This window comes from Caretta caretta, chromosome 21 (assembly GCF_965140235.1).
Source record: "Caretta caretta isolate rCarCar2 chromosome 21, rCarCar1.hap1, whole genome shotgun sequence".
Classification (NCBI taxonomy): domain Eukaryota; kingdom Metazoa; phylum Chordata; order Testudines; family Cheloniidae; genus Caretta; species Caretta caretta.
Genome location: NC_134226.1, coordinates 15,759,094 through 15,773,221, shown reverse-complemented (window position 1 = coordinate 15,773,221; position 14,128 = coordinate 15,759,094). Strand labels below are relative to the sequence as shown.

Below are 14,128 nucleotides of genomic sequence, written 5' to 3'. Positions count from 1 at the left end.
CATTAAGCCAAGCTGGTCGCCTGCCATATTTACTATTCTTTCGACTCATCGGGATGGTTTGTCCCTGTAACCTCAACAGGGATTCCTTGAAATACAGCCAGCTCTCCTGGACTCCTTTCCCCTTGAAGTTAGTCCCCCAGGGGATCCTGGCCATCCGTTCCCTGAGGGAGTCGAAGTCTGCTTTCCTGAAGTCCAGGGTCCGTATCGTGCTGCTTACCTTTCTTCCCTGTGTCAGGATCCTGAACTCAACCAACTCATGGTCACTCATGGTCATTCCCCTCTATTCGACATTGGTGAGGCCTCATCTGGAGTACTGTGTCCAGTTTTGGGCCCCACACTTCAAGAAGGATGTGGATAAATTGGAGAGAGTCCAGCGAAGGGCAACAAAAATGATTAGGGGTCTGGAACACATGAGTTATGAGGAGAGGCTGAGGGAGCTGGGATTGTTTAGCCTGCAGAAGAGAAGAATGAGGGGGGATTTGATAGCTGCTTTCAACTACCTGAAAGGGGGTTCCAAAGAGGATGGCTCTAGACTGTTCTCAATGGTATCAGATGACAGAACGAGGAGTAATGGTCTCAAGTTGCAGTGGGGGAGGTTTAGGTTGGATATTAGGAAAAACTTTTTCACTATGAGGGTGGTGAAACACTGGAATGCGTTACCTAGGGAGGTGGTAGAATCTCCTTCCTTAGAGGTTTTTAAGGTCAGGCTTGACAAAGCCCTGGCTGGGATGATTTAACTGGGAATTGGTCCTGCTTTGAGCAGGGGGTTGGACTAGATGACCTTCTGGGGTCCCTTCCAACCCTTATATTCTATGATTCTATGATTCTATGATGAGGGTTGTAGAAGCCGGGTGAGGTCTCATTTTCCTGGGTCTATCGCCCGGGCGCAATGTTGAGCCTCCAGTACAGAAGGAGAAAGGCAGGGGTCAGAGAGGCTCCTCCGACAGCTTCTGCAAGAGCTGGAGGGCACAATATCGCTGGTTCTGCCCGGCAGCGATGGTTCTGGGCAGCGTCACAGGGGAGCGGTCATGCACAGTGGCCTGCTGACAGACAGCCATTTGATCTGTGCTGAATACCAGCATGGCCGAGCCAGCGACATGCCTCCAGGAGCTCAGAGCCTCTCTCTAACAGCACGGAGACCCAGGGTAGGACCCAGAGATCAATTCCAGGGACAGCATCGACTGCCGTACTGGCAGCAGGCGTGAGGGAGGCTGCTCTCACCCCAGTGACTCATCACGCTCCGACCCCAGAACATATCTCCAACCCCACTTAGGAGATTCTCCTCCTCGGATTCCTTAAAAACGAGGTGATTAAGGTGTTTCTAGGGCCTCTATATGGGAACCAGTGCTGCTGGTCCCTCGATTTAATATCACCAATGTCCACTGCACATAGGGGAGAGTCCCATTGGTTTCAAAAGGTTTTGGATCAGGCCCGTGAGGTGGGGAATGTTTTCACTCTGATAAGGCAGCAGAGACGTATGAGCTGGAATTCCAGTTAGCTGGTACGTAACATGGGCTTGTGCCCAGGGGGGTCTTCGCACACATTTCTGGAGTAGTGAAACTCTTCTCTGGGCTCTTTGGAACTACATGATGCATCCTCCAGACACCCCTGGGAAACAGCTAATATCATTATACCCCTGTTTTGGGGGTGGAAATAGTTGAGACACAGAGAGGCTAAAGGGACAGATCTTTAAAGATAAGTAGGTGCCCAACTCCTAGGGTGACCAGGTGTCCAGTTTTCGACCAAAACCTTTTGGGGTTGAAAAGGGACCCTGGGCTCTGGTCAGCACCGCCGACCGGGCCATTAAAAGTCTGGTCGGTGGTGCTGCAGGTCTAAGGCAGGCTAGTCCCAAACTGTCCTGACTGGCATTGCACTGCACCCCGGAAATGGCTAGCAGGTCCAGCTCCTAGGCGGGGGAGGGCACAGGGCTCTGCACGCTGCTCCCGCCCCAAGCACTGGCTCCACACTGCCATTGGCCGGTTCCCAGCCAATGCGAGCTGGGGGGCGGGGCAGTGCCTGTGGGCAAGAGTGGTGCATGGAGCCTCCTGTCCCCCCCACCTAGGACCTGAGCCCCAACCCCCTGCCCCCCCCCAAACCCAGAGCCCCCTCCTGCACCCCAAACCCATCATCCCTGGCCCCAACCTAGAGTCCACACCCCCAACCCAGAGCCCTCAACCCCCTGTACCCCAACCCTCTCCCACACTCCAAATCCCTCGGTCCTACCCCACCAAGTCTGGAGCTCCCTCCTGCACCCCAAACCCCTCATCCCCAGCCCCACCCCAGAGCCCACACCCCCAGCCGAAGCCTGCACCCCCTCCCACACCCCAAGCCCCTGCCCTTGCCCAGTGAAAATTAGTGAGGGTGGGGGACAGCAAGCCACCGAGGGAGGGGGAATGTAGTGAGCAGGGGTGGGGCCTCAGGAAAGGGGCGGGGCTAGTTTGGTTCTGTGCGACTAGAAAGTTGGCAACCCTACCAACGCCCACTGATTTCACTGGCAGTTAGGAGCCTAAATACCTTTGAAAATCCAGCCCTAAGTGACATGCCCAAGGCCACACAGGAAGTCTGTGGCTAAGCTGGGAAGACAACGCAGCCAGTGCCTGCTAAACCCAGGGTTGTGAGTTCAATCCTTGAGGGGGCTGTTAAGTTGATCCGGGGCAAAAAATGGGGATTGGTCCTGCTTTGAGCAGGGGGTTGGACTAGATGACCTCCTGAGGTCCCTTCCAACCCTGAGATTCTGTGATTACCTGATTATTTTCCTACAGAACCCCTCAAAATCAGAGCGACACCCCCTGTTGCTACAGGAGCGAGAGCACAGACTGTTTGCCAGTCTGAGTGCCATGCGATTCACCGCATTAAAGAGCTACAGTCACCCAATCAGGGAGCAAAACCCCATACCACGACTTAGGGGACAAATCAGAAACCACAAACTGCTCACCGGGAGCAAGGCTGAAAATTGTCCCTCCGCACTATTCGCAGAAGGTGAAATTCACCCCAGTCCCGGGAGCCAGCCCGCGGGAGGTCGGATTGTCGAGAGCAGAGCAGAGATCCAGATTTCCAGGGGCTCAGCACCCACAACTGGGGCAGAATTTCACCAGAGCCCTCCGCCCATTTAGGCACCAAAGGAGGGGGCCGATTTGCAGAAGTGCTCAGTCCCCAGTATGCTGAATCATTGAAAATCTGGACACTTATTTAGCTGCCTATATGGGAACTGAGCTCTTTGGAAAACCAGACCCTCAGGGGCTTAACTGGGACTTAAGTGACTTCTCTGCACAGGATGCATCCACCCAGAAATTAACAGCATGTATCACCCACACTTAGTGCTGCGTGCTCGTCCCCCCAGTGGTGGCTGGGGCACAGAGAGAGCCTACTGCAGCCTTGGCTAGCAGAACTGGCATTCTGGCTCAGGCGTTAGAGGCTGGTGCTTTTAGAACCAGGAGTCGCAGGTTCCATCCCCACGGCTGAGAGCCCAGCATTACTTTAGGAACAATTTGCAAATGGGGGAAAAAAAGCAGCAAACTTGTAAAGAAATAATCCAGCCAGTTCTACTTACCCCCCGATTTTTCTCCCGCTGATGTGTGTCGTGCTGCACGCACCTAGCTCTACCAGTTCAACACCCACCCCTACCCCGCCACCTCTTTCAGACCCCCCAGAAGTTAGTGCTCCAAGGTCGTTCCTCCACAGCGTGTGCAATCCCTACCCTCTGTTCAGAGGACAAGGTCAAAAGGGAGCTTTTTAAGTGTCTCTGCAAGCAGCGCGAGGGCTCAATCTATCAAGCGGTTCTCTGAGCAGCTCACATTCAGTCTGGCCTGACCCTTGCTGCTCAGTTCATTGCAGCCAAAGCCAGCCACGAAGCGGCTGCACATCCCAATGGAGGTTTCCTGCGTGAACAGGAGATGAGGCTGGAGCTGATCCCCAGGCTGTGCAATTCACACAGGTCCATATGCAGCAGGCCTGGCTAAGGGAGTCATTCTGCCAGCCTCTGTGGGGCCCCTGGAGCGAGCACGGAGAGCAGAACTGGAAACAAAGGCATCTACCCCACAAAGCCCCAGGCATGGACTCCGAGGTGCCGTGGCAGGAGGGGTAGGTATCTACCGGCAAGTGAGTTGAAGGGAGGGCACGGCAGGGCTTGCAGCGACCAGGAGGAGGTGGTCAGAGGATGTAAGTGGATGCAAGCATCCCTTCCTTTCACCAACATCGTCCTCCACCAACCCTAAGCTGCTTGTCAAGGCCCTTCCCAGTCAGTCCCCACTCTGCTTCTGATCTCTCATTTGCTACTGGGCTCTCGATGCTCGCCTCCAGTCGGCCAATGCTGCCAGCCTCCATTGCCCGCTCGTTCTGTTTTCCAACGACCACCTTCGTGCTGTCTCCCCAGCTCCCCTTCACGATGGGGGGAGCTCCCCGTAAACATCCACAAAGCCACCTCCTTCTTCTCAAACCCTACACAAAACTCGGCCATGAGCAGGCCACTGGTGTGCCAAGACAATGGTCCGTCATGCTAACTCCTCGTACTCCCCTGTCTGGCTGTGGGCATCAGCTGTCTCAGGTCTTATGCTTAGAATGTCAGCTCCTTGCGGCAGAGACAGTCTGTCTGTTGTGTGTGTCTGTACAGCACCAGGAGGTCCTGAATTGTGGCTGAGGCTCCTGGCCTTGACGGTAATATAAATAATATTTATTACTATTTAAGTCACATCAGCTACACTCTGACTCAGTGGACAGGCATGGCGGTAGGGAGCTGGTTGTGCTTCCCTGATCTCGGGCCACCTGGTCCAGGCAGAAGTTAGAGGGGCAGGGAGGCTACCCTAATTTCTGCTTCTGGTGCTCCACCATGGCCCTCCCTCCCACCTTCCCTCCCCTTGCATGGTGGGTTTCCCACGGACCGGCAGAACTGCCTCTGCTGACAGAGGGTTCCCTTCCACAAGGAGAATTCTCCACCAGATTCCAGCCCTCAAAGGGACAAGCACAAGCCCATGATGCGTGTGGCCTCACCGAGGTCCAAAGGGATTTGAATCCTAAGCATTGTGGGAAAAACGTTGGTGCCAAAGAGCGGGGCTGTTAGCCCGTCTCTCGACTGCAGAGGGGAACCAGCACTTCGATGGTTGCGATGGGAAGACGGCTCCAAGTCCAACCGCGCGCTGTCTGAATTGGCCTTGAAGGTTTAATTAATAAATGGGAAATTATGCTGATTGTATCCAATACTTTAGGACGCGTGACGTTCTCAAAATCCCATTATAAACTAAGGGAAGCATGATGAGCAAAATTAGCCACAGCATCTGAAACATCTCAATCCAAGTGATAACACCGTTATTAGGGGTAATGATCAAACGGCGCTTTGGGAACTGCAACCTCCTCTGGGACGGGTCGTGGACCTGAGGCCCAGACTAGGTGAGCCGAGAGCATATGGGGCCACGGCCTCTGCGAAGTGACCCTCATAACCAAGGGTGGAGAATAACTTTGCAGAATTCAACTTCTCTCCCAGCTGAGATGGCTCTCCTGGTCCCAGCAGCACACAGCGGCTGCATGAGCCAATTGGCCAAGATGTGAGCTCCCATGCACAGCCCTGTCGGTTCCTAGCATTCAAAACTCCTGAATTGAGCCTCCAGAAACCATGGTTATTGCTTTAAAAAAAAAAATCACAAGACCTCAAAAGTAACACGTGCTGGGTTCTGTTTATTTGCCTGCTGGTGCCACAGCCTTTGGCCGTCTTTTCCAGCTCTTCTTTACAACCAGGAGGGCTAGGAACTGAATGGTGACCCTCCCAGAACCACCTGACTCCAGGAGCTGGAGCTTGCTGGGAAAACACTTAAAATCACAGTTGTCGTGATCCAGTAACAGGAGCTGGGGACACGAGGGCCAAATCCTGCCCCTGGAAGTCAGCGGGCATGTTTCCACTGTGTGTGCTTTAGGTCAGGCCCGCTGCCCAACATCATCGTGGGAAGGGTCCCCAGAATAACGGTACAGGCGTGGGTTCAGCAAGCAGCAGGGTTGGCAGAGGGCTCCCTTGGAGAACAGACACACCCTGAGCGACCTTCCCTTCCCAGTTATCTCCAGAGACGAGGCACTACCCCTCCCGGGAGCGCCACGGGACACCTACTCGCCTGCCACTGGTACTGGCCTGCAGGGGAGCAAGCTCGCTGGCACTCAGCACCTCCCAGGATCAGCCTGGAGAGCTCCTTGCAATGGAGAAGAGCCAGGACTGGGCTGTAATGGATACAAAGGGGAGTCTCTAGTGAGGCTGCAGAACCTGGACAGACCTTGTGGTTCTCTCTGGCTCCCACTAGCCCTCTCCTTAAGTCATGGCACGTCCCCAGAGAGGAGTCCTTTGCCCAAACTGAGCAAGACGCAGATGGGGAGGGAGGAAGAGGGGAGAAGAAGAGAAGGAGCAGGAGGCAGATTTCCCAGGCCCTTGCACAGAAAGGTGGGTGAGTGCTGCTGAGATAGCATCTGGCCATGCTAACAGTCCCTCCGGCCCCAGACAGCGCTGCCAAGCCCCGTTTTCACAGGCACAACATTCCAGCTGTCATTCCCTTTTAAAACATAAAGACGGGGGCACTTGATGGCCCAAAGGGCTGAGAATGGGAATGGAGCCTCCCAGCCCCTGAAACGGAGCCCCAGGCAGCAGTGACCCACAGCCGATGGCTGCCGCATGACCCCAGTGCGCAAGGCACCATTTGGGTCTCAGTCCGCTTCCGAGCTGAGGAGATGTGTTGGCATCCCATTGGCTACCCCAACCAGCGCTAATTAGCCCACTCAGCAAGAGTCTTTTCATCTTCTTCCTTTGGCTCAATTGTGCGTACAGCCCCTAGCGCAAAGGGGTCCTGGTGCTACTGTAATACACCTAACAATAGCAACGCTAGGTTGCCGCTGGTGTGTTGGGGGCTGATGCTCACAGAAAGCAAGCCCGTCATGGAGAAACTGGACATCATGACAGCTTCTCTCTAGCTACACCAAGGAAGGTCAGTGTGGTCCAGTGGATCAAACATATAACTGCAGGCCAAGAGACTGGGGTTCTAAGCCTGGCTCTCGCACTGACTTGCTATGTAACTTCAGGGAAGCCACCGCCCCACTCTTTGCCTCAGTTTCGCCATCTGTAAAATGGGGAGTAAACACTGACTTCTCTTGGTAAAGCACTTTGAAATCAGTGAGCAAAAAGGCCTGGACGAGTGTTTCGGTAGGTTTTGTTCTGGCGGAGTAGCAGTAATATCGTTTGAAAGGCAGGAAGACCTAGGAAGTCTGACTCCACAACTAAATCACAGCTAGGACCTTGGGAATGTCACGCCTTTGCTCTATGCCTCAGTTTCCCCCATTTGAAAAGCAGGATAACGACATTTTTGCAAAGTGCTTTGAGATTCTCAAGTGACAGGCAAACGCAGAGTATTAACTACTGCTCCTATCTCATTAGAGCAGCCAGCAATTACAGAGAGTCTCCTTCAAAGGACACGTGCTACAGAGAAATGATGCAGCAGACGGCAAGTGACCCTTCCTACCCGTTGCTGCTTTTCTGTAGTTTCTGGTGCCAGGAGGGGAAAAAAGAAATCTGCAGCATCATCTCAGCAACAAAGAATTAACAAATAAAACCCTGCGCTCGTTAAGCGACAGGCACCGGGCGGTGACCACAGCACTCCACCACTGCAGAGAGGCATCTGCATGGCCCAGTCAGTTCCCAGTGGCTCCGAACTGGTGAACACCAAGCTGCACAAGCTGGGCGGGAGGGGTGAGGGGGGGAGAAAGACTGGAGGGTTCTGAGGGGCTTTCCAAAGCAGTTCCCCCCACTCAAGCTCCCACACCCCGAGGGATGAACGCAGCTGCCTGATTGGCAATGAAGATCCAGGATGCATTGTGAACACTCATCATAGGAGGTGCCAAGTCGGGCCCCCTGATTGCAGGCCACTCGACCACCCATGGGACAGGCACATCCCCATGCACCGAGGAATCCGCCCGCCGAAACCTGGCTGCGGCTAGATGAGAGGTTTGGGGTGGGGCGGGGGGAGTGAAGTGCAGGCTGCCTGCCTGTGGATAAACTCCTCCTGCCGCCCTCCACCTCCCTAACCCTTCTCTCTCTCGGGGAGGAGTCTTTGTAGCCAGGTGGGAAGATCGTAGCACAGACAGAGATGGACCCAAGCTGCAAGGTTGGGATGCAGAACTCCTGTTTCTCTCACGGAGCTCAGGGAGGTGGGACCCTGGATTTTGGTTCCGATCCCCCACTCCAGGTCTATCCTGAGCTCTAAACCACCCACCAGGGCCTATGGCAGGCAGCTGCTCTGGGCCAAGCTAACATGGCTAAACACAGGAGTAGCTGGGGTTCCCCACATGGCTGTTGCGACCAGTCAGAGCATAGCAGCATGTGCAGCAGCATCACTCCCCTTCCTGCCCCATCCCTTCACTTCCTCCAAGGAAGGGGAAAGTTCCCAAGGCATTTGGGACTGTGAGATGCCAGGCATCCGTGCTGCACGCCCCCCTGCCCCAGGGGTCCTGTGTGCAAGGGGAGCAGTAATGGGGCCAGGGAACTAGCCTTGGCTAATACACTGATCATGGTACTCTCAGCCAGACCCAACTCGGCTGTCATCCCAGCTCTGCCACTGACTCATTGTGTGACCTTGCGCAAGTCACTTACCCAACCCGGGTTAGACTCTTGCTTGGGTCCTAACCCCTTTTCCTGCTTCTGGGGGGGGAAGAGTGAGCCCTGGCCACATGCTGCCAGAGAACAGGAGACATAAGAACAGCCATATTGGGTCAGACCAATGATCCATCTAGCCCAGTATCCTGTTTTCTGATAGTGGCCTGTGCCAGATACTTCAAAGGAAATGAACAGAACAGGGCAGTTATCAAGTGATCCATCCCCTGTCCTCCAGTCCCAGCATCTGGCAGTCAGAGGCCCAGGTCTACCAGCTGCATCCAGCCACGCTGCAAGGGGGTGGGAGGGGGAGGTGTTTCACAGAGATGTGGCTCAGCACTGACGGGGTTAATGCAACCATTCCACTCTCCTTATGTTATCGTGGGCTCTGGGGAGCAGAACCTTGTCTTTCAAGTCTCATAGGAAGGTGGCCTGGTCTAGCAGTTAGAGGGGACTGGCAGTCTGGCCTTATGGGTTCTATTTTGGGCTCTGCTGTGTGGCCTGAGGCACATGCAGTTTCCCTGCCTCAGTTTCCCCCTTTGTCAAATGCCAGCCATAATAATGACACTCACTTCTATAGCACATGGTGATCTCAAAGCACTTTGCCGGCATTCATTCATTCAGCGTCACGATTCCTTTGGGTGGTGCGTACAGAACAGAGAGGCCTTACTTATTCCATGGCTGAAATGCAGCCGTCTCTTGGGTGGGTCGTGGCTACTGTGTAGCAGTGCACAAGAACACGACACTACGTTAGGGCAGGAAGCGAAGGAGAATATCGTATCCAACTGAAACTGCAGGGGGAATTCAGTTCAGCAGAACGTAATCACTGGACGTGGGCAGGGCACCAGCTTTAATTCCTCTGCTCAGATGGAAAGCACCAGCAGCCCATGAGTGGGGAGGGCCTAGGCTTGATGTCTCACCAAAACCATCCCCCCATTTTGCCGCACAGCACCCCTAGCACCGTGCTGGGGCATGGGGGTCAGCACTGACTCAGAGGGGAGAGCGCCCCCTACTGAGTCCCCTGCCGGCTCCCTGCAGCGCGCTCCTGGGGCATTGGGGTCAGCATTGTCTGCAAGGGGAGAATGCCCCCTAACCCAAGCTGTAGCAAGGTCCCAGCTGGGGCAGTCCGTGGCTGCAGGCTGGACTCCCAGTGACAGGGCTCCCAGAAGGGTATGAAACACCCCCTCTCTGCCCAGACGGAACGAAGCTGCCAGAGAACAGGGTGCCCACGCCAACAACGTCAGCCACGTCACAGCCAGACAGGCCCTTCTTAGAACAAGAGGGGTCAGAGCCCGGACATGCTCGTGCCGTGTGAACACGGCCACCAATTTCTGGTGCTGCTGGTTATACGGTAGAGCCCACTGGAACACCCCCCCTACCCCCCCGGGACACTCCCATCCCGGGATCCCCTTTCACACACACACACAACTAGGCATCCCTTCCTTCCCCTCCCCCTCCCCCTCCCCGCGGCTGGGTACTCCTCCACCTCCAAGACCACCACACACAACCCTACAGTCCTGGCACCTCTCCCGAGCAGTGGGGCACTCGCGCCCCACCCTACACCCCCCTCACCAGCAGCATTGACACCCACTGAACCTAGCAAAAGAAAAGAGGCAAAGTGAATAGCAGCTGGCACAGCCCCCCTGGGGACAGGGGGCAACTATGCCCACTCCAGAATTGGGAGCCTACCAACCAAGGGAAACACCTTTCAGCATAAACACCACAGGAGACCAAATCCTGGCCCAGTCCGGCCCCCTCTCCCCTACCCCTCCTGCTTTAACAAGAGCACCACATCAGAACGGCCACCCTGAGTCAGACCAGTGGTCCATCTAGCCCAGTGGCCAATGCCAGGTGCTTCAGAGGGAATGAACAGAACACGGCAATAGTGGAGTGATCCATCCCCTGTTGTCCAGTCCCAGCATCTGGCAGTCAGAGGTTCAGGGACATGCAGAGCATGGGGGTTGTGTCCCTGACCATCCTGGCTAATAGCCATTGCTAACCACTAGACTACACTCTCTCCCTAGGGCTGGGAATAGCACCCAGGAGTCCTGGCTAGACCATCCTGCTCTAACAAGTTATAATGCTCACGCGTCAGCTCTGCCCAGTCCCTGCCTTTGGAGAGAACCCTGATTCCCCCTTGCTCTGGCTGGCCTAACCTGATTGTTTGGGGGTGCCAGGCTGGGCCATCGGGCTGCAATCCCAGCCCATCTCTGCCCACTGAGACTGCAAGCCCGACCCGGCTGCAGCAGGAGGAGACCCAGCCTTGTCGTGGACAGGCAGCGCTAATGACTCAAGAGTAGGGAGTTGGTATCTCCCGCCTCATCTTGTAAGTGCTCCAGTGCGGTAATAGACTGAGAGCTCGGAGAGTGACCCTCCTCTCAGCAGCTGGCAAGGAGACAGAGACGCCTCTGCCAGCAATTCTTCCTAGGCACTGCTGGCAAGGGGGGGAATGACAGGGGCCGGGGGGGCGGGAGGGGTTGACAGTCTCTGCTTGGCGCTGGTATTTAATCTGCTGCATCCCCTGGGACATGAGAGATGGACCCTGCCCCCAATGACGCTGGCGTGAAGCCGTCAGAGTCACTGCACTGTCTCTCCCAGACCCCACCCCACGGGGCCCACTCAGGCCTACTGGGCTCTCACTTTCTTCCTGCTGCAAATCACCCAGAGAAACGCCTCCCCTCAGCAATGGAGCGTGCTGTCATGGAGCGACCCCTACACAAACCGAGGCGCTGGCCTCAGCCCCACACCAGCGGCTGGCATATAGGGCTGGCACGCTCTCGCCCGCCTTCATCTGCGCTCGCTTCCTCCCGTCACCTTTTTCTCATTCCTGCCCTTGTCCCACTCCCCAGCCTCGCTTTTCTGACCCATTCTGGCCTGCTCCGGGCCCCGCTCCCAGCTGCGTGCCCAGAGACACTCGTTCTCATCTTCCCCCCGGTGCGGACACGCTCAGCACGCCTGGTACTGACATGCTTCACTTTGGCGCAGTGGGTTCATCCCATCAGTGGTGCACTCCTGGAAGGGGATGGGGAGCCCTTCTTTCTGCAGCAACACGGCACATGGTGCCACTGGCCTAAGGGTCCCTCGGAGAGCGGGGATGGCCACGCGCACCAACCAAGGGTACACAGTGGGTCCCAGGGAAGGGGCTGCTTAGATCCAGGGTTTGGATGTGGCCCGTTGTAGGGTGACTGGGATCAAAGCTCAGGGCTGTTCGGAGCTGGCCCATCTTACCCATGAAAGGACACCCCTGAATCCACCCCTTCCTCACACCACAGGCAGGCAGCCAGAAAGTTTGTTTGCTCTCCAGGGACCCTGCAGGCGGCAGGCACCCACTGTGTAATCGCCCCCCCATACACTAGTGGCATCGTACAGCAAGCTGGCATGAGCACAGATGCTCCAGATCCTCTCTGGGGCTTCAGACCCAGCCCAGGCTGCCCGCGTGACCCACAGGCAGGCCAGAGACCAGTGGGAAACGTTCTGTTCTCACTTCCCTCCTTGTCTCGCCAGCACCCCTTGGGATCCCAAGCCCTGTGTCCTGCCTGAGGGAAGCCCCCGAATTGCAGCCTTGAGACAAGAGACGCCAGCCCTGCAGCATCACCCCTGCACTTCTTGCTTTACCCTAACCAGTGCTCAGGAGTCTTCCCGGTCAGGACCAACCCCGGGCTGGAGCCACTTCCTGGCTGGAACCTTGAAATCACCCCCACATCTCTCCTTCTCCGCAGCGCCCGGAGGCGAGGGTCCCCCTGCCAAGCCCGCATGCCACAGGCTAGGCTCTCCAGCCCCTGGGCTTCACCGGCAATGAAAGAGGGGCCGGGGCTCAGGCAATTGTTATACTTTCAACAACTGATGCAGCAAGCCCAGCGGCGCCGGGGCTCTGAACTGCCCGTGCCCAGTGTAGAGGTGCCCGGGCACAAATATGCCCGCTGCAAACCAGGCGCCCCCCGAGTCAGCCAGCGGGCCCAGGAGCCCCCCCAGCAGCACCCAGCGCCGCTCCCCTTCCCAGGGAGAAAACAAGCAAACTTCAGGGAGCTCTTTCCCTCCGCCGCGCCCCAAGCCCACCCAGGGGCGCCAAGCCGGGGCGGGCAGCAGCGCCCCGGACCCTGCCGCAGAGCCGGGAAACTCACCCGCCTGCGGGAGCGGAGCCGGCGCGGGACCAGGACGCCCCGAGCCTGGGCTCCGGCAGCTCGAGCCCCGAATGCGGCAGAGTCGCGCTACCCACCAGCCCGCCGGGGCTCCCGTGCGTCGTCGGAGCGCAGCGCTCCCACCTCATTGGCTAAAGCATCTGCGTTAATGGAGCGGGGTCGGGAGGGGGGAGGAAGGCTGCGCCCCCCCCCCCCGCCGCCCACAGCTCCTCCCCACCGCGGGGCGGCCCATCCCCCCGCCCCGCCCCGCCCCAGCGCCCCCCACCCCAGCCCGGCTTTGCTGCGCGCCGCGGGAGGGAAATGGGGCTGGCGCCGCGCCGGGGGCAGGTCACTGCGCTGGCAGGAGCGGCGGGGAGGAGGCTTCAGGCGCAGCCCGGGCTCGCTCCGAGCGCTAACGTGGCCTCCGGGCGCTGCGCAGTGGCGGGCTCCGAGCCAGGCGACCCCCGGCAGAGGCAAGGCTGGGGAGCCGACGCGCTACCCGGATCGAGGCCCCCGTGCTGGGATCTGGCTCCGCTCTGGATGCGCAGCCCCCCCTTTGGACGGCTCCTCTTTGGGGCTGGCGCGTTGTGACTTCGGCTTCCCCTCGCCCGGACTCGTGCTGAATGCAGGGTGGGGGGGCCCGCTGGAGGCCAGAGAGCGCTGCCTCGCAGTGGGGCTGGGGAGGCAGGACTCCTGGGTTCTATCCCTGGCTGTGCCGCTCGCCTGCTGGAGGAAGTTGGCCAAGTGGCTCCTCTGTGTGTGTCAGCTTCTCACTCCGTGACACAGGGACAATCACACCTGTCCTGTCCCCCGGGCGGGCTGGGGTGGGTGAACGGAGGGATCAGGCTTACTTCAGGAATGGCTGTGATGGGCTTCGAGGTCCTCGGAGGGGCCAGGGAAGGACAAAACTCTATTACTCTGTATTAGCAAACTAGAGCCAGCTGCCCTCTGCCCCGTCTAGTGATTGCTCATGGGGCACTTAAAGACCTCCATTTGTGCGGGAATGTAACATACCCTGGGCTGAGCTGTCCGCCCTGGGCTTGAACCTGGGATACCTGTATCACTCCTGCTGGATTCAGAGGAGCAGCCGTGTTAGTCTGTATTCGCAAAAAGAACAGGAGTACTTGTGGCACCTCAGAGACGAACCAATTTATTTGAGCATCAGCTTTCCTGAGCTACAGCCCACTTCATCGGATGCTACCAAACCCAGCTCCTGCAGTGCAAAGCCTGGAGCCGCCTCACAAACTGCTGGACAGGGCGTAGCCATTAGAGGGAGACCGAGACACGCTCTCGACAGAAGGCGGGCAGATTGACCCAGAGGCGGATTTGAGTGCCGGCTTCTTCACTGCGATACTTGGTCCCCTCCACCCAATTGTCCACTAAGCGCTGGATTAATTAC

At 57.2% G+C, this 14,128-nt stretch overlaps 1 protein-coding gene across 3 annotated transcripts in view; it reads right to left on the bottom strand.

Annotated features, from left to right (window-relative positions):
• The window catches only part of SYT2 (synaptotagmin 2), a 195,842-nt gene extending 182,986 nt beyond the window's left edge, over nucleotides 1–12,856 (bottom strand). For 2 of the 3 annotated variants that reach the window (XM_048826715.2, XM_048826716.2), the window contains exon 1: nucleotides 12,733–12,855. The gene's annotated coding sequence lies outside the window, so the exon portion shown is untranslated. Of the gene's footprint in view, nucleotides 1–12,732 lie in introns of all 3 variants that reach the window. The other variant, XM_048826722.2, reaches the window with a different exon arrangement.
• Between the last annotated feature and the right edge of the window lie 1,272 nt (nucleotides 12,857–14,128).